Source organism: Patella vulgata, chromosome 5 (genome assembly GCF_932274485.2).
Source record: "Patella vulgata chromosome 5, xgPatVulg1.2, whole genome shotgun sequence".
NCBI classification, from domain to species: domain Eukaryota; kingdom Metazoa; phylum Mollusca; class Gastropoda; family Patellidae; genus Patella; species Patella vulgata.
Window position 1 is genome coordinate 48,191,926 of NC_065883.2, and position 20,958 is coordinate 48,212,883.

Sequence of the window (20,958 nt, forward strand, 5' to 3'; positions counted from 1 at the left end):
TATTTGATGATATTAGTGTTGACTTATTATTTTACAGCAATGGATTTTGGTTGTATGGGTTAATATGATACATCTATTATTGGGTGATCAAGGGAGATAACTAAAAATAGGTTGCCAGACAACAAAACATACGCCCACAGCAGCTAAATCGTCTGAGCAGTCGACCAGGGTTGTCGCATATTTATTCTTTTGTAGGTAATTAGGTGAATTTAATAGACAATTTCATACAGATGACATTATCATTTTCGTCGTATGAGGGTTCACAAGGTTCTAAAAACCAAAACAAGGGCTGTAACTCTGGAAGTAATCTAATGAAATTGTTGAAATTCCACAGGCTTTTTTGTTTTACTAATTCAAATAATGCATATAAATTTCATACAGATCGGATGATAACTTTTGTCGTCTGAACGTTCACAAGGAACAACAAAGTGAAACAAGGACCTGACTCACAGCGTAATTAACGGAAATGGCTGAAATTCAATAGGCTTCTTCGTTTCACTAGTTTAAATGATGCATATCAATTTCAAACAGATCGGTTGATAACTGTAGTCATTAGAGCGTTCACAACATTCAACAAAGTGAAACAGGGGCCATAACTCTTGATGTAATTATCAGAAATTGCTGAAATTCAATAGGCTTCTTTGCTTTTCTAAATCAAATGATGCATATAAATTTCATACAGATCGGTTGATAACTTTTGTCATTTGAGCGTTCACAAGGTGCAACAAAGTGAAACAAGGGCCATAACTCCAGAAGAAATGAACGGAAATTGCAGAAATTCAATAGGCTTCTTCATTTCACTAATTTAAATGATGCATATCAATTTCAAACAGATCAGATGATAACTGTTGTCAGAGCGTTCACAAGATTCAACAAAGTGAAACAAGGGCCATAACTCTAGATGTAATTAACGGAAATTGCTGAAATTCAATAGGCTTCTTTGTTTTAATAATTTAAATGATGCATATAAATTTCATACTGATCGGTTGATAACTTTTGTCGTTAGAGCGTTCACAAGGTGCAACAAAGAGAAACAAGGGCCATAACTCCAGAAGAAATAAATGGAAGATATTGAAATTAAATAGGCTTCTTCATCTCACTAATGCAAACAACATATATCAATTTCAAAACAATCGGTTGATAAATGTAGTCTGTAGAGTGTTCACAAGAAATTGTGGACGATGGAAGGACGGACCGACGGCAATATACGACCACATTTCCATGTGGGCGTATAAAAACGAATTGCCGTATTAATATATACTGAGCGCCATGGAAACAGCATCAATTTTTTTCCCAAATATTTTATTACTAGGGGGTTTTGTATGTATAATATTATGCAATACTATGAACTATTGTTTCACACAATGCTCCCAAACGCAAAAAATATCGGCCCGTGTGCACAAAAAAAAATTGCACGAGATGCACATGAAAAACCCAATATTCATGTGCAGCATTGTGTGTGAGCCCTTTAAAAGAATGTTTTCATCTTAATGTGCAGTCGTTGAACTGTGAAACGTCAATCTGTCGTAATTTGTTGTTGGACGTGTGAAGGAATCGCGCTAGAGTCAGAGATGCCGAGACTTACTGAAAATCAATGGAATGAAGCCATGGGAATGTCCAGGGCTGGCATGTCTACATGTGCTATTGCCAGACACTTCAATTGTCATCAGTCCACTATTGTAAGGTTGGTGGAACGTGTTCGAGTTACTGGATCAACACGTGACCGTCAACATCCTGGTCCACAACACGTTACAACCCAGACTCAAGACCGCTACATCCGGGTCACTCATCTGCGTGACAGATTCCGCCCAGCGACTCGAACAGGTGCAGCAGTCATCGGACGACAAGGACCAGTAAGTGCCAACACCGTAAGACGTCGTCTAAGAGAAGTAGGACTCCGTGCACGACGACCTTATGTTGGAGCTATCCTCAGGGATCATCACCGTCAGCGGCGTTTGATATGGGTTCAAGGACACCAGACATGGAGAAAAGTAGACTGGCAAAGTGTGCTCTTCAGTGATGAGAGTAGCTTTCATCTTTATCGCGCTGATGGCCGTCAACGTGTGTGGAGGCGTCTTGGGGAACGTCTTGCAGACTGCTGCGTCTTTGAAACGAATCGATGGGGTTGGGGAAGTGTAATGGTGTGGGAAGGCTTCACATTTCATCACCGGACTGCCCAACACATTTGCAGGGGTCATGTTAATGCTGAAGCCTACCGTGATGTCTTGCAACCAATTGTTTCAAGCGCACCCACAACTTCAGCACTCCCAACAGGATAATGCACGTCCGCATACCGCCCGTTTTAGTATGGACTACCTGGCTGCTAACAACATCAATGTCTTGGACTGGCCAGCCATCTCTCCAGACATGGCACCGATAGAACATGTCTGGGATGAGATTGGACGGGGTCTGTATCGGAGACCACACATGCACACCATTGCTACTTTAGAAGCTGCTCTTGTCCAATAATGGAACAATTTGCCCCAGGCTTTCTTTCAAACATTGGTAAATTCCATGCGACGTCGCTGCACAGCGTGCATAAGAGCCCGTTGAGGACACACCCGCTACTGACATCTGTGTCATACTTTTGGTTTTGACCCCTTCGACTTTGTACCGTTGATTACAGATTACATGTCACGAAAATAGAAGATTTGGGGCGCCATCTTGGATTTCAACCATCTTGGATTCTGACAATCTTATTTAAGATAGTGGGAATGGACTCTACATACCTGAAAGCATAAAATAGACACATTACAAGCCATACCTGGCCTTTCTAAGTGATCTGTCAAGCTCAAAACGTCCGAAAATCCAGAAAATAGTCGCAATTTTGGAAAAAATGGCCGCCCGCAACCATTTTCGGCAAGAAAATTCTGAAAATATTACGGTGTAAGTTTGACCCCGAGTGGACTTCGGTGACGGGTAGAAACCTTAGAAATTCCAAAAAAAAGTGAAAAGTGAAACACCCTATTGGACAGGCCACACTACTCCTTGTCACGTACATCCGCTGAACCGGGGAATTGATGCTGAAATTGAAAACAACATCGAATGTGATATGGTTGGCAAATACTATTTCAAATACAAGCTAAACTCTTGCAGTTTAGCTTATATTTGAAATAGTTTTACAATTTGCAAACCATGTCACGTTCAATGTTATTTTCAATTTCAACACTTCACCAAACCATTCAACCTGAAGAAGAGCAAGTCGTTGATATCAACATAATGGTCCCGATCACACGGTGGCGACCCCAAAAGACGTCATAATGATGGTTGCCAAGTAGAAGTATCAAAATTCTAAATTTGTTTGACTCTCATGCTTAACATGTAAAGCGACAAGAAAGTAGACAGTTTTCTTCTTAATAATAGAAATAAGATGAAACAGAATTAAAATTTACACTGAACAAAAAAAAGAAGTTGGATTATACATTGTCTTTTAAGCGGAAATTGCAAATTTTCTAAGAAAGTCAAAACATAATTATTTCTATGTCTTTTGCTCAATAGGTTGTCAACTCACAATTATACGATCATAGGTGTCATTCTCACACTTAAAACTCATTTACACAGGAAATAATAACACAATTACCTCCCTTGTTTTCTATTCTCCACCATGGAGTAGCTTTTTGCAAACGTTTGAAAATGAAGAGGAAAATGATATTTTTGCCAATTTCTCAGCTGGCAATAGTGAATTATAGGATTAATAGGATTATTCTTTATCAAGGTAGGACTGTTTATGGATACCATCTATTTTCAGGCTTTATTTTAATAAATTTTAAAAATATAACTTAAAAATTTGCAATTTCCGCTTTAATTTAGAAATTGCATGAAGAGAAGTTAGAGTCTAATATACTGCCATAAGAGCTAAATATACCGTATTTACTTCATATTTTCCAAAGTTACAATTCATCCATTTTTGTATTGCTCATGCACATTTAGATAGCAAAATACAGCCACAGGCTCTAAATCTAAAGCTGTTGTGAATGTCTTTTGGAGGCATACCCGGGTGACCCGGCAAAGGCCTACGCTTTGAAAAATAAAATTTCCGTGTTTATGATTTGCCACTGTTTTCAACTTCAAGATCGGATGAATGAATGTGTTTACTGTTTAAAATTGTGTTCTCTAATATATTTTTTTGTCTAGTGTAAACTGTAATTCTATATAATAATTAGATCTACAAGTATAAGAGTATAATCTTCTTACCATGGGTCGAATTCGTGAATAATGCTTTCAAAACGGATGACAGCGAATAATCTTGAACTAAATCCAGCCAACCAAGCAAGGGTCAAGATGAAAAATGTTAGTAAACTTTTCCAGCCACCGGGATTACCCATGGCTGATCGAATATCTGTTTTTCCAACCATGCCGGTGTCAGCCATCTTGGTAAATATAATATGTGATGTCGCCACGTTAGCTTCCTCCACCAATCAGATGCAAGCATGTGGATATGGCCACAGATCACTAATTATTTCCCCATTGACTTTAATGTTAATTCTCGTCTCTTAGACCGGCTCTAACATTTTCCCAAATTTTCGTTGGGTGGAACGCTTTCTGCCAAAGATGGATCAACATGTGGCAAACTCTTGCCCAAAATCATGTATGAGGTTCACCATGAAAAACTTGAGATACACAAGCTGGAAGTAGAGATAAATAAAACATGCAATTTTCGGCCCTACATTTCAACGTTACCAACCCGTACGTAACTAACTAGATAACAAACCTTAATCTCTCAACCCTCCGTGTTTCGAGATAAGACATGAGGCCATTGCCTTCAACCATAGATAATACCGTACGGTATTATCTATGCTTCAACGTAGCACATGTGGGAGCGATTCGCACCCGGCATTTTTAAACAAAATTGAAAATAGTTTTAATCAAAACAACGATTGATTATTGTTATTTATAATATTTCTACCACACCCAACTACAATTAAGCATATAATCCTACCTGAAACGGGTACAAATCGTCGTTTTTAAAATCGAGGCGTTAAGCCGTTACTAAGACCGCCATATTTTTAAACGATACGCTGTCATCATGAAGGCGGGGCTAAATATAAGGCTTTTATAACAGCCAATCAAAAGGGCAATCTAAAGCACAGTAACTATGAATGGATTTCGATGTCGGTGAAATGTCAGACAAAAACAACGCTTCATTAATTTAAAGGCGAATATTTGGAGTTAGGCGACAGTTGTGCCACTACATTGGCCTCTGTAAGTTTAATTAATCATAATAGCATAAACTTATCTTATTTTAAAGATGTTACATGCATTAATAAAGAAATTGAGTTTGCCACTTGGAACTAAAGCAAAGGCATCCAATCGTAGCTAAAAACAAACACATCAGTAAATCTCAACGTTTTTAGCTATACGTTCTCGTAGCTAGTAACTAACGTACGTAGCGTGTCTCAGATGTTCAGAATGTAACCAACCTTGTATCCTTCCGCCTCAAAATCATAAATATTCACCAAAATGTATTTTCAAACCCTTTTTTTCGATTCTACACCAAAAAGTCAACAAAAATCGCCATGCAGTAGGGGGAAAAAGGGAAAGGGAGAGAGAGACTAAAAATAACTTTGGCCCTTGTTTCGTACCTACAGATTGTCTGGGGTTATTTGCTACACGCGGTAAGACAATCCGGAGACTATTTGCCACATGTGGCAAGTCTATCAACCGATTTCAATGAAACTTACAGATAACGATAACATTAATAATATCTCAGAGTAGGTCAAATTTCGACCACTCCCGGTTAGCGGTTTCGGAGATAACAGGTTACCACACATTTCATGTGGCACAGCTACAGACCACAATTATCAACCGATACCCATGAAACTTACAGAATATGATAACATTAATAATATCTCAGAGTAGCCAAAATTTCGACCACTTCCGGTTAGCGGTTTCCGAGATATTTGGTTACCACACATTTCATGTGGCACGATTACAGACCGCAATTACCAACCGATTTCAATGGAACTTGCAGATTATAATTACATTAATAATATTATCTCAGATCAATAGCCAAAATTTCGACCACTTCCGGTTAGCGGTTTCCGAGCTATCAGGTTACCACACATTTCATGTGGCACGGCTACAGACCACTATTATCAACCGATTTCCATGAAACTTACAGAATATAACATTAATAATATCTCAGAGTAGCCAAAATTTCGACAACTTCCGATAAGCAGTTTCGGAGATATCAGGTTACCACACATTTCATGTGGCACGGCTACAGAACGCAATTACCAACCGATTTCAATAACACTTGGAGATTATGATGACATTAATAATATCTCAGAGTATCAAAAATTTCGACCACTTCCGGTTACCAGTTTCGGAGATATCAGGTTACCACACATTTCATGTGGCACGGCTACAGACCACAATTACCAACCGATTTCAATGAAACTCGCAGATTATAATTACATTAATAATATCTCAGAGTAGGCAAAGTTTCGGCCACTTCCGGTTAGCGGTTTCCGAGATATCAGGTTACCACACATTTCATGTGGCACGTCTACAGACTGCAAATACCAACCGATTTAAAGATGGGTTCCCGCGTACAAACTGGGTGATTTAATGGTATATATGGACCAAAAACATATTCAAACTAATTAATTTGTCATAATTATGCTTCAAATCCTTCTCAAACATTGTAATTGCGAAGGAATGCCCTGCTATTAAAATTCGATCAAACCGTCTTGGGAGTCAGAGGAGAATTATTTGCATACATAAGACGATGTTGTCTTTAATCGATTACAATTTATTACAAATATCTAATCCTAATTATATTCTCGGATTATCCACTACCCGCGTCTTTTTCCGTCATTTTTATCTCAGAAAGTATTGTACGTCTAACTCTTCATAAAGTTTATCAACTTGTACATCAAGCGCTCAATGTTCGCTTGTGACCTTTGACATCGTTCCTGCAGAAGTTCCTAATCGTCGGGATGTTTATTACGGGAACCCTTACATTTTTGTCCTGTATACGCTCCATGAGTGTTTTTCGGGGAATCCAGTATTTTTCTAGTAAGATTGGATATCTCTATTTTCCATATATACCAAAATTGCCATACTTTTATTGGAAATAACCAACCGATAAACACTTTTTCTGGGAACCCATCTTTAAATGAAACTTGCAGATTATAATTACATTAATATATCTCAGAGTAGGCAAAAGTTCGACTACTTCCGATCTAACAGAAAAGAAAAAGATTGAGAGAGATCTAGAAAGTACGGTGGCTGATAAGGGACATGAACAATAATATAATTTGTTTTTTTATAATTCCCACCCAAGTCAATTTTAATATAATTTGTTTTTTTATAATTTTCACCCAAGTCAATTTTAATATAATTTGTTTTTTATAATTTTCACCCAAGTCAATTTTAATTCAATCAAACGACCGGCCAGTCTCGGAGACGGTGAAGAGAGAGTTGACTCCTATTTCTAGTCAAAAATTACAATGGTGATAACTTTGTTCAGAATAAAGTAATTTGACTGAAATTTTCAATATAATCTTCTTTCATCATCTATTTTTGAACTGTTATAGCAAGAATGGCCAACTCTCTATTAAAATCTCCAATAATGTATCTTTAAGTAATTATGGATGAGTACACAAAATATGGAGCTTGTCGATCGAATCGGAAGTGCCATATTTTTCTTACAGCTATGGTAGTTACATTTTCTGAATCCTTGAAGGAATGCCTAAAATATTTTCCAGGTAGAATATTGATTTAAGTCAACTGATCTTCACCATTTTGAATTGAATATGGAAAACGTTGAAAAGTCTACATTAACGGGCTTGTAAATAAACACAATAGGCCGTAGTATGTTCAAAGCGTCTCCTATTTCTGAAATTAATATATTTCAGGATAGCTTGGCTCATGGTCGAATCTTTGGTATTTGACTATTTCAAAAATTCGAATTTTACTTTGACGTTTTTCGTGCCTACAAAGTTGTTTACGAGTGAAAAATTTTCCATTAACGGCTTGAAAATAAACGAAATAGGCCGCCGTTTCGTGAACTCGTCTCCTATTTCTGGTTAGCGCCGTTAGCCTCCATACCAAGAATGGTTGGTGGCTTTGGAATCAATACATTTTCAAAACGTTTTACGTATCCGAAATCACCGAAATTTACTGATGGAAAAATTAACCTACATAGCTGTAACTTTGTGACTGTTTGATCTATTTTACTAATTCTTTTTTCTTTGAGTACCATAAAACATTTACTTTAAATCTGCTATTTCCGATTTTCGAAATTCGAATGTTACGTCATTGACATCTTGTCCCGGAAGTAAAACAAATATGACAACTTATTAAATATTAGTACGATTTTCATGAAATTAGGAATGTAGGTAGATCTTGTTAATCCATCTTCAACGATGTCATTGGACATTTTCTAAGTCATCTCCCCTTGGAGAAATTAAGGGTCAAAGTTTTCAAAAAATTCCTCAAAAAGTAGGTCAGATTACTGATGCATACACATAATATGAAGTCTATCGATCGAACCGGAAGTGCCACCATCTTAAAATGTGAAAAATTCCTCAGGCTTTTGCGATATTTTACTTACAGACACGGGAGTTAAATTTTCTGAATCCTTGAAGGAATGCATAAAAAACGTTTAGAGCAGAATTTTGATTTCGGTCAACTGATGGTCTCCATTTTGAATTGAATATGAAAACCAATGAAAAGTCCACTTTAACGGACGTGAAAATAAACACAATAGGCCGTAGTATGTTCAATGCATCTCCTATTTCTGAAATTAATACATTTCAGGATAGCCGAGATCAAGGTCGAATTTTTCGTGTTTGAAAATGTCAGAATTTCGCATTTCGCTTTGACCTTTTGTTGTTTACAGGACAATTTATGTCTTTAATTATCAAAATTTACAAATTTAACCTGAATATTCGAACAGCTGAGATCAATCTGATTCTAAAAATATTAGTTCCGTTCAAAGTTATCTGAATTAATTTTAGGATATTTTCCTGCAATTTTCATTTCATTTTCTCAACCGTCCTGATTTTAAAAGGCTTGATCCATTTTTTTGAAACTTCTGGAACGAGAAGTCATTCCGATTACAGCAATCCAAGTCTCTGTTATTTCCCTTTAGTTTTCAGATTATTTTTTTGCCCGGGTGCAATGTTTCTCACTATGTTTAGACTTGTAACTTCGCGAGTTTTTCACCGATTTCGATAATTATGTTTTCTTGTTCTTTTTCTTTTTAGATCCATGTCACATGACGATGAATATGAAAGCTTTCATATCTGCATGGGACAGTAACAGATCTAGTTATTATTATTTTATTTTTATTTATTTTTTTTTTTTTTTTTTGTGTATTTTTTGCAAATCGGTTTCCTCAGAATCTAACCATAGGATCTTTTTGAAACTTTGACCTACCCCCCCCCCCCCCAAAAAAAAAATGGGGAACGAACGTTGATTAAATATATTTTCAAAACGTTTTACCAATTCGAAATCACCGAAGTTTACAAACGCAGAAATTGACAATGCATAGTCGTAACTTTGTGGATTATTGGCCTATTTTGAACCGGAAGTTGAGACCAACTTGACAACTTCTTTAATATTTGCACGATTTTGTTGAATTTTGGAATGTAAGTGGATCTTACTGATGCGACGTGAAAGATGTCATTAGAAATTTTCTATCTTATTAAAAATTTTTTTACGAAATATAGGTCAGATTACCTTGAATTATTTTTCCTGTACTAGCTACGACACTACTGATTCGTACACAAAAAATGGAGTTTGTAGGTCAATACGGACGTGCCACCATCTTGAAATGTGAAATGTCCTTAAGGCTTTTTTGATATTCTACTTACAGACAAGGGAATTATATTTTCCGAATCCTTGAAAAAAAAGCCGATAAAATGTAGGGCTTAGAATTTTGATTTCTGGCAAATGATGGACGCCATTTTGAATTGAAAATGAAAAATAGTGAAAAATCCACATTAATGAGCTTGAAAACATACACAATAGGTCGTGGCTTAGAGAATCAGTCTCCTATTACCGAAATCATTACATTTCTAGATAGCCAGACTCAGGCACGAATTTTTGGTATTTCAAAATTTCAAAATTTCGAATTTCGTGCCGACAACGTTGTTTACGGGGCAATTTCTTTCTTAAGATTCTGTCAAGCTTATATCCAAGAATCTAATCTTTGGATCTTTCTAAATCTTTAACCTGTCTCCCAGAATGGATGTTGACTTTCGAATACATATTTTCGAAACGCTTTACAAATCCGAAATCACCAAATGTTAATGACAAAAGAATTAACCCACATAGTTGTAACTTTGGGAATATTTGACCTATTTTACATATTCACATTTCTTTGGGTACTTTGAAACATTTACTTTAAATCTGCTATTTTCGAACTTCAAAAATTACGTCATTGACATATTATTTCGGAAGTAAAAACGAATATGACAACTTCTTTAATATATGCACGATTTTCATGAAATTTGGAATAAAAGTAGACCTGATTTATTTAACTTAAACGATGTCTTTAGAAATTTTCTAACTTATCTCCCCTTGGAGAAATGAGGGGTCAAAGCACGATTTTCATGATATTTGGAATGAAAGTAGATTGATTCATTTAACTCGACAAAGTTATTTACGAGTGAAAAATCTGCATTAACGGCTTTGAAATACTCGGAATAAGCCGCCGTTTCCTGAATTGGTTTCCTATTTTCGAAGGTTGATTGCGCGACATTTTTATGTTAATTTTTAAAACTTACAAACTTGATCTAAATATTCGAATAGCTGAGAACAATCCGATTCCAAAAATATAACATTCATTACAAGTTATCTCAGTTTATTGTTCGATATTTTCTCGGTATTTTTCCAACAATTTTCTACTCATTTTCTGATGCTTCTGGGTTTTTAACGACTTGATCGAATTTTTGCAACGGAAAATAAATCTGATTCCAGCAATACGGTCTCAGCAATATCTTTTTATTTTTAGATTACCTTTTTGGCCAGGGGTAATGGTTCTCGTTATATTTTAGCAGTCTATTAGTTGACTCGACTTCACTCTTCAGCCCGTTTTATTACTTGTTACGTTAAATCTTAGCAAGCTAAAATTTAAAACGTAGACAGATATCCAGATCATAAAGACATCGCCGTTAATTATATTGATAATTCACCTTTAACCTAATTCAAGTGGTCTGGGAATATTAGACTGAACCTCGTAAGTGTCGTAATCTGGTGGGGGAAAAGTAAATCTCAGACATAAGACCTATTCAATATGTTATATTCGAACAGTTTCTGACATTTTGGGGGTTTTATGTTTGCGCAATTTTGTCCATAGCATGGTTTTGATTTTGTCTGATATATGGAAACACCTGATGTCCCAGCTAGGTGACTTTATTCTAGCTCTTTGAGCTATAGAAATATCTTTCAAGTTTTAAAATAAAATAATGAAATGATCCGTATTTTAAACTTCTGGGTGCAATGTTACTCACTATATATACGCATAAATATCAGCATTTTCCAGCGTCTTTTCGCCTTGTTAGTGGTACAGAACGGAGGCCCTGACAAGAATAGCTGTCTAATCGTTCGGATTGGCCGATCAACTGAGGACCCGTCTATGAACTGGTGTCCACGTTAAAGACCTCTTGGCAGTTGGAATTCGATATAAGAGTAGGCCATAGTGCCGCTGCCCGGGCAAAATTTCCCTCATACTCATAGCATTCTGTATAGCGTATACCTGTCTTAATTAGCCCAGTAGACGCAGAACAGCAGGACGTTAAAGCCTATTTCATTTCATATTAATAACAGTGCAATTTAGGGTTGTATAACTTTCCAAATGACCATTCAACGACACAAGGGGATCACGGTGGCTAAGTGGGTAAGACGCTGGCTCGCTAGCCTGGAGGTCGGGTGTTCGATCCCCGAATTGGCTGAGAAAGTTCATCCAGATTTCCCAGCGTGGTTCCCCCTTGTCAGTGATGCAGAACGGAGGACCTGACAAGGACAGCTGTCTAGTCGTTCGGATGGGACGAAAAACCGAGGTCCCGTGCATACATTGGCGTGCACGTAAAAGATCCCTTGACAGTTGGAATTCGATATAAGAGTAGGCCGTAGTGCCGTTGTCCTGGCAAAATTTCCCTCATAGCACACTGTAAGGCTTATGCCCGTCTTCATTAGCCCAGTTCGGAGCAGAACGGGAGGGCGTTAAACCCCATTTCATTTCATTTCCACAACAAAATTTACTTGTTCGACATTTTCCTGCCAGTTTTGAGTTATTTCCCAATATTTTCATTTCATTTTCTCATCTGTCCCGTTTTTCAACATCTAGATCCGTATTTTAAACTTTTGGAACCGGGATTCATTTCGATTACAGCAATACAAGTCTCAGTTATTTCCCATTATTTTCCAGATTTTTTTGCCCGGGTACACTGTTACTCTATATATATACCTATATAACTTCGAGCTTTGGTCGATTTTAATAATTCCCTTTCCTTGTTGAGATTCTTTATATAACTTATGACATGTGACCTATATAACTTCGAGTTTTGATCGATTTTAATAATTCCTTTTCCTTGTTGAGATTCTTTATATAACCCATGACATGTGACAGAAACTGACCGTGAATATGAAAGCTTTAATATCTGCCTAGGAGATCTAGTTATTATTATTTTTTTTTGTGTTTTCTGCAAATCGGATTTCTCAGAATCTAACCAAAACAACTAAAGTGTCATTGGATAGCCCGAACAATGGACGATCGTATGACATCTAAATGTTAAAAATTCGCTTGTTAGGCAATATATAATGGGACGCTGAAAATCTAGTATTTTCATTTTTGGGGGCTGTTCAGATGCTTTCATCCCGAAAACTTCTCTTATTTCCTTTCTTAAACTTCTGTTACTTAGAGTCCTAACGGTGGTCTAGGGTGTGAATCCAAATTTAAAAGCCTCAATATAGCATAAATGGTCCAAAAAGGGCCACAATCTTTGAAAAAAGTCGAAAAATCGTTATGTCTGCTTCTAATGGTATAAGTGAGATAACACATTGGCATCAGACTACCAATTATTTGCTAAATATCGTTGAATATCTTCTAATTTTTTGCTTTCTTTTAAAAACTGTCAAATGGATCTTTCACCGAATCAAAACAACTAAAGTGTCGTTGGATAGCCCGAACAATGGACGATCGTATGACATCTAAATGGTAAAATTTGCTGGTTAGGCAAAATATAATGGGACGCTGAAAATCTAGTATTTTCATTTTTGGGGGCTATTCAGATGCTTTCATCCCGAAAACTTACTTCTCTTATTCCTTTCTTAAACTTCTGTTACTTAGAGTCCTAACGGTGGTCTAGAGTGTGAATCCAAATTTAAAAGCCTCATAATAGTATAAATGGTCCAAAAAGGGTCACAATCTTTGAAAAAAGTCGAAAAATCGTTATATCTTCTTCTAATGGTATAAGGGAGAAAACACATTTGCATCAGACAACCAATTATTTGCTAAATATCGTTAAATATCGTCTAATTTTCCTTTCTTTTAAAAACAGTCCAATGGATCTTTCTGAAACTTCTAGTACGATAGGCTGATTGTTGTCAGGTGAGGTCCGCCGCCATCTTAAGCTGTTCGCGAAATCTAATTGATGGTCCTGTTTATACTCCGACTGAATACAAGCCAGGAGAAAAGCTATAGCGTTGTTAATTATTTTGATTTTGTTTTCAAAATTAAATGTTAAATAACAAATTATGATACACATTAGCGTGGATTAGGCCATGGGAAAATTGATATTTTCAGAAAAATTCAAATCGCGCACCGTTATTTTTAAAAAGAAATAACCTTGTAATTATCACATGTACTAACTTTAATCAGTAGAGCATATTACAGAATGAATCTAACCCTGTGTTTCAATCACAGAAGAAATATATACAACAAATGGCCTAAGGCCCCGCTGTGCTTGTGCAACCAAAATATAACAAATAGTAGCGTACTATGGACCAGAAACTGAGTATGACGTCATCTTTGAATTGTGACGTCATGTCTGAATGCGAAATCCGTCAATTGAGGCGCAATTGTCCAAGGAACCATGATGCTTAATTTTATGTCCATTGTACATGAATTGCCGGAGCCTTGGGCTTTTTTCGAAATGCGCCACCAACAAGAACATGATCAGTAGCGCCAAGGGGCCAATTACTGGCCCTAAAATGATATTGTGTGTGCTATTTGCGATTTTTTTTTATTTATTTAAATCACACAGTGTGCTGGAGAAAAACACAAAGTATTGCTTATCTGAAGCTTCTTAATCGTTAAATAGTTTGATTTTACGCATAGAGTCGATATCTATGATTTTTACGGTTGCTATGGAAACCAGAAGGAATAACTATTATAGGCCGTTTTAAAAATCGCCCAAGAACCGATTTCATAATGTCAATAAAATTACCTTTCCAACTATACCAAATAACCCTTGTTCTACCATGGGTAGGGGTATCGGAAAAAATATGGGCTTAAACCGCTAGCCTAGGGAAGTTAAGTTCCCATACAACGTGTTAAATCTATCCCGACAATGATCCGTAAACCGGAAGTAGTCGAAAAAATATTCGATATTTAAAAAAAAAACCCAGTAGAAATACCTGAATTCCATGCGATTCCAGTAATATAAGTTTCATTCAGAGATATCGCCCTTTATTTTTCGAATTTTTTTAAATTTTCTACCCATTTTTCAACCCTTATATTTTTTGGAAAGGATAAATTTTAATCAATCTTCCTGAAACCCCTGCAGCATAAAGTCATATGGTCAGACAGTTGGATAAAGCAATTTCAACAACGATCCGTAAACCGGAAGTAGTCGAAATAATGTTTGATATTTTGAAAAAAACACAAAAACTGGGTGCGTTTTTGAAAAACGTTATTTCTCCGTCCGATATCAACGGTTTAAAACGATTAAGGTATCGTTGGGTTGCTTCATCGCATGATACCCATTCTTACAGATAAAATGAGCAGGACGCAAAATATGGCATTCTAAAAATCAAGTATTTTCTGATTTGGAGCGTTTTTGGACGCCTGTATCTCGAAAACTGCTCCAGCGATTTTTATACGCCCACATTGAAATGTGGTCGTATATTGTTGTCGCCCCCGTCCGTCCGTCCGTCGTCCACAATTGCTTGTGGACACTCTATAGGCTAAAGTTAATATCCGATTGACTTTAAATTTATACTCAGTGTTTAAGGTCATGAGACGAAGAAGCCTATTGATTTTCACTGATTTTCGATAATTTTTGCCAGAGTTATGGCCCTTGATAACTTTGAAAAATCTTGTGGACGCTCTAGAGGCTATAGTTAATATCCGATTGACTTTAAATTTATACACAGTGTTTAAGGTCATGAGACGAAGAAGCCTTTTGATTTTCAGCGATTTCCGATAATTACTGCAAAAGTTATGGCCCTTGATCACTTTGAAAAATCTCGTGACGCTCTAGAGGCTAAAGTTATCATCCGATTGACTTCAGATTGATACACAGAGTTTAAGGTCTTGAGACGAACAAGTGTATTGATTTTTAATGAATCTTTATGACTTGAACAGCTAAATCCATGATGTTGAAAGTTTCGTATACTAAACGTTAGCATGGGCCCGAACTTTATAAAAACCAAACAAATTGTTTTCTGATAATTACTTAATGAGTTGTTACTCTTAATCAGATTTTAATGTATTATAAATGTTTCATTACCGAAAAAAGTAAAAATATGCGACAACTAGATATAGCTGCTGTGGGCGTATGTTTCGTTGTCTGGCAACCTATCTTTCTTAAACTTACCCTATCGAAAGTCTCTTCAGTAGTCTTGTGAAGAAGCCATCTAATAAGACGTTGAAATAATTGGAATAGGACAAAAAAGGGACTGAAAATCGTGAAATTTTGGAAAATGCTCTATTACTTGTTTTTTTTAACAGATTTTCAGAAAAAAGTTATAAATTGAAAAAACCTGACCTAATAACGATTTTAACCATGTATAATATGCAGTGAGTTATTGAAATTTAATTTTTGATATTTTGACATTTTTGCATTTTTGGCACTTCTGGACATAGGATTTCTCAGGGCGATTTTATCTGATCGGATAATGTAGTATATCATTATAAAGCCCTAATCCCATTCAAATTCCAAAACCGGATGTTAAAACTACTCGACAATGATTCGTATACCGGAAATAGTTCAAAAAACGAAGAAAAAAAAGGGTAAAAAATGTAAAAAAAAACAATTGGCGCTCTTGCTAAAAACTCGAATTCTCCGTCAGATACTAGCGGACCAAAGCAATTAAAGTGTCGTCGGATAGTCCCACGAATAGACTATCTTATGACATCTAAATGATTCAAATTCGATGGTTAGGAAATAAATCATGGTACGCCAAAAATCTAGTATTTTCCGTTTTGATGCATTCTGAGACGCCTTTTTTCTCGAAAACGGCGCCAACGATTTTTCTTAAACTGTTCTTAATCAGAGTCCTATCGGTGGTCTATGGTGTGAATCTAAAAATAAAAGCATTGAAATAATATAAGTGGTCCAAAAATGGCCTCAATCTTTGAAAAAAGTTGAAAAATCGTTAAATTATTGAAAATGTTCTTTTATTTATCTTTTTTTTCGAAAACTACTAAATGGATGTTTCTTACACTATCCCGACAATAATGCAAAAACCGGAAGTAGTCGAAAAAATATCCGATGTTTTGAAATAAATGCAAAAAATGAAGATTTTTGCCAAAAGCGCGATTTCTCCGTTGGATATTACTAGATCAAAAGGGCTAAAGTATAGTTCGATAGCCCAGTGAATGGACTTTCGAATGCTTCCTTCGGGTGTGTTGCCTGAAAGCCGATTCAGCACTGCCATGCAGGTAAAAATGAAAAAAGGGGTTACAAAATTGGCGCTCTTCCAAAAATCTTGATTTCTCCGTCAGATATTAGCGGACCAAAACAACTAAAGTGTCGTTGGATATTCCCATTAATGGACTATTATATGACATCAAAATGATACAAATTTGATTTTTTGGAAAAGAATTATCGTATTAGAGCACGATACACCATCATTAGTGTGACTCTGTTGGCCCCCCAAGTGCTGCCCGTTATTTTCCTCATTAAGTTTAGGATTTTGGTGCATCTATCTACAGTCTCGTCGATGTGCGGTTTCCAGGTCAGCCTTCGGTCAAAGATTACGCCAAGGAACTTGGTTTGGTCTTCAAACTCGATGGTTTTCCCGTTCATACACAGAGTCATTCTGCTTATCCCTGCTTACAAGCATGCCGACTGTTTTCTTCTCCGAGACTTTGAATCCCCAATCGTTTGCCCATGCCATGAATTTGTCTAAGGCCTTTTGCATTTTCTTTTGTAGTTCACAGAAGTTCCTCCCTTTCCTCCATATGGTACTGTCATCAGCAAATTTAGCTAACTCAGTTTTGGCGTCGAGGTAGGACGATTTCTGTATGTCGTTGATCATGATACTGAAGAGAGTGGGACTGATAACCGATCCCTGAGGCGTGCCATTTTCTAATGTTTGCTCGGCACTCAGGAATCTACCAACATTCACCTGTATCTTTCTATCGCTCAGAAAGCTTTTGATCCACCGAAACATTATGCCCGTTATACCAATACGTCCTAACATGAAGAGCAGCCCGTCTAGCCAGACTAAATCGAAAGCCTTAGTTAAATCTACGAACACGACACATAACAGGTTCCCAGAGAGGAGTGCCTGCGACATGACTTGCTGTAGTCTCACCAAGTGGTCCGTTGTTGAACGCCCTTTCCTGAACCCGCTTTGATTTTCGTCGATCAGTCGGTTTCTCTCCAGATAGAACTGTAGTCGTATGTTAACCATTGTTTCCAAGGTTTTGCACAGTGTGGATGTCAAACTTACTGGTCGATAGGACTCTGCCATTGTTCTCTCTTTACCTGGTTTTGGAAGAGGGATGACGTTGGCTTTCCGCCATTCTTTAGGTACCTCTCCTGCCAGCCAGGATGTGTTGAAGAAGTTTAGTAGTATCCTTTTGGCGTTTCTAGGCAGATGTTTGAGCATCGAGTACTTTACTTTGTCCTCACCAGCCGCACTATCCTTCTTGAGGGAAAGAGCCTTATTTAACTCCTCCTCAGAGAAGGGTAGATTGATTGGTTTAGCCCCTTCATTAGGTTCAATTTCTAATGAAGGGTGCTGTGAGTAAAAGATTTCCTTTCTCTTCAGAAACTCTGGTGATTGGTTTTCGTCCCTGCTTGCGTCAGCGAAAGCTTTTACAAGTAGATCTGCCTTTTCATTGCCGTTGGTAACGTACTCATCTCCATTCTTTAGGTTTGGTATGTTGAATGATCTGCGCTTCCAGTTCATGGCGTTCAGCTTCTTCCAGACGGCACCTGTTTGCGTGTTTTGATTCAACGCATTACAGAATGTCATCCAGTGTCCGCTTTGTGCCTTCCGGATGGTGTCTCTTGCGGCGTATTTCAACTTCAGGTAGTTTTGGTGATTGACTTCATTGTAGTGGCGTTTCCGTAGGCGTAGTGGCTTCTTTCTTTCGTTAACCAATTTTTGACATTCTGGTGACCACCAAGGTTTTCTAATCCTTGATTGCCCTCCAGAAGTCTTGGGAATGGAGTCGTCTGCGGCACCTATATATTCAAAAAAAGTAGGGGATATTTGATTTTGGGGGCATAATACTAAAATATGCAAATGACTACGAAAAAGGTCACTATAGAACCTAACAGAAGAAACATTTCCAGTTACATGTGACGCCCAAACGCACCAATAGCTACCGCATGGAATGCATTCGACGCTTGGGATCATCATGGGGGTCCAACCCAAGATTTGCACGACTCTGACTTTGAATGTTACAGTCATTGTGGCATTGAATTCCAGGGTGGAAACATCAGTTTAATTGTTTTAGTGACCAGAAAACAAATTTTGATATGCGTCGGCTTACCCAAAATGAAAGGTTACGTGCCCTTGGCATGCTACAGATCGGCACAACACAGGCGGTTGTGGCGCGGACGATGAATGTTTCTCAGTCTGTCATAAGCAGGCTATGGTCCAGATACCGTGATACACAATCTGTACAGGACAGACCACGCTCAGGTCGACCAAGGGCGACAACTCAAGCCCAGGATCGATTTATCCGTACCTTGGCCTTGAGAAATCGTGTCATCACAGCAAATCAGATCAGCGCTCGTCTTCAAACAGACACTGGTGTGAGAGTGAGTGGCCAGACGATTCGGAATCGACTGCATAGGGGTCACCTTCGCGCCCGACGTCCTCGCGTGATCCCTTGTTTGAGAGATCATCACATTCAGGCAAGACGTCGTTGGTGTAGGGATCGTCAACACTGGGATAATCGACGCTGGAGCAATGTGATGTTTTCAGATGAGTCAAGGTTCACTGTTGATTTTTTGGACAGACGTAAGAGGGTGTGGCGTCGTCGAAACGAGCGCTTCCAAGACGTTAACGTCATCAGACATGATCGATTTGGGGGTGGTTCTGTTATGGTGTGGGGAGGCATCACTGTTGCTGGAAGAACGGCTTTACATGTTGTTGCAGGGCGTGTTACAGGCCAGTACTACCGGGACAACATCTTGGCAGTCCATGTTGTGCCGTTCGCACGACGTCATGGCCGCCGTTTCATCTTCCAGGATGACAACGCAAGATGTCACAGGGCCAGGATCGTTACAGGTTACCTCCAACAACAGAACATCACCACATTACCTTGGCCAGCACTGAGTCCCGACCTCTCCCCCATCGAGCATGTCTGGGACATGCTTGGACAGAGGTTACGTCAACGTCAACAACGTCCTGCCAATGTCCAAGAACTTGCTGCTGCGTTGCAACAGGAATGGGACAATCTGGACCAAAATGACCTTAGACGTCTCATTAGGAGTATGCCACGTCGGACCAATGCTTGTTTGGCAAACAGAGGAGGATTTACCCGTTACTGACTTGGTTGTGATGCTGTGGTAACTTTGCTGTTTGACCCCGAGTATCATTTTACCCTTATAATGGTCAGTCTGTGCCTTACTTAGTCTAACGATCATTTGGAATAAATCGATGAATGTGAACTTCATTTCATTTTGTCATTTGTTTCTTCGTCAGTTTCATTAGGTGACTTTAATAACACTTAAAAATCAAATATCCCCTACTTTTTTTGAATAGTATATAATAGCACTCGTGATGTTGGCTGCGTACACGTCGATGTTGGCATCGATGATGTCTTCTTCTTTCCACCCAAGGCAGCCTACACGGAAGTTAGCCCAATCAGCCTCTTTTATTTTCCAATTGGGTTTCCCGTTATAGACTTCCCTGGTTGTTTCACATTGGATGCAGAGTTCTATCAGTAGATGGTCGCTGCCAAGTGTTTCATCTTCGTGTACTTGCCAGTCGCAGCGGTTTGCCATACCAAGCGTACAGAGCGTGAGATCCAGATGTGAAGGTGAGGCATTTCCTCCAACAAAAGTAGGGCTCTCGTCGTTCAGTACGCATAGGTCGTTCTCTTCTATTATTGAGCATAGGCTAATCCCCCAACAGTCATTCCTCGGTGACCCCCACAGGACGTGTTTTGCGTTGAAATCCCCGCAAAACACAAATTCGCCCTGCGGAAGCTGGTCGAGAAGTGACTGGAAGTCAACTGGTTTTCTCGTGACATCTGGGGGTACATAGACATTCACTATTGTCAATTTTGTATTATTGCTCAATGTGATGGCTATGCCCATTGCTTCTAGAGGGTCCTCTACGTCCAGGGAAACAGAAATATAATTTAAGTTATCACTGACGTAGATGGCAAGACCACCGCCACGTGTCGTGCTGCCCGGTCTGTCCCTTCTCTGACAAGTGTATCCGGGCAAGTAGATGTCGTTCTTGGTTGGTAGTAGCTTGGTTTCTTGGAGGCATATTACATCTTTGGGGTTGCGGGTGATGTATTTTCTCAGCTCAGCACATCTGGGGGCCAGTCCATTAACGTTTAGTTGTAGAACTTTTACCTGGCCC

At 38.2% G+C, this 20,958-nt stretch overlaps 1 long non-coding RNA gene across 1 annotated transcript in view; it reads left to right on the forward strand.

Annotated features, from left to right (window-relative positions):
• The first annotated feature begins 5,064 nt into the window (after window positions 1-5,064).
• The window catches only part of LOC126821209 (uncharacterized), a 39,374-nt gene continuing 23,480 nt past the window's right edge, over window positions 5,065-20,958 (forward strand). The window contains exons 1-2 of the long non-coding RNA XR_007680348.2: window positions 5,065-5,202; window positions 17,335-17,409. This is a non-coding gene — a long non-coding RNA (uncharacterized LOC126821209). The remainder of the gene's footprint in view (window positions 5,203-17,334; window positions 17,410-20,958) is intronic.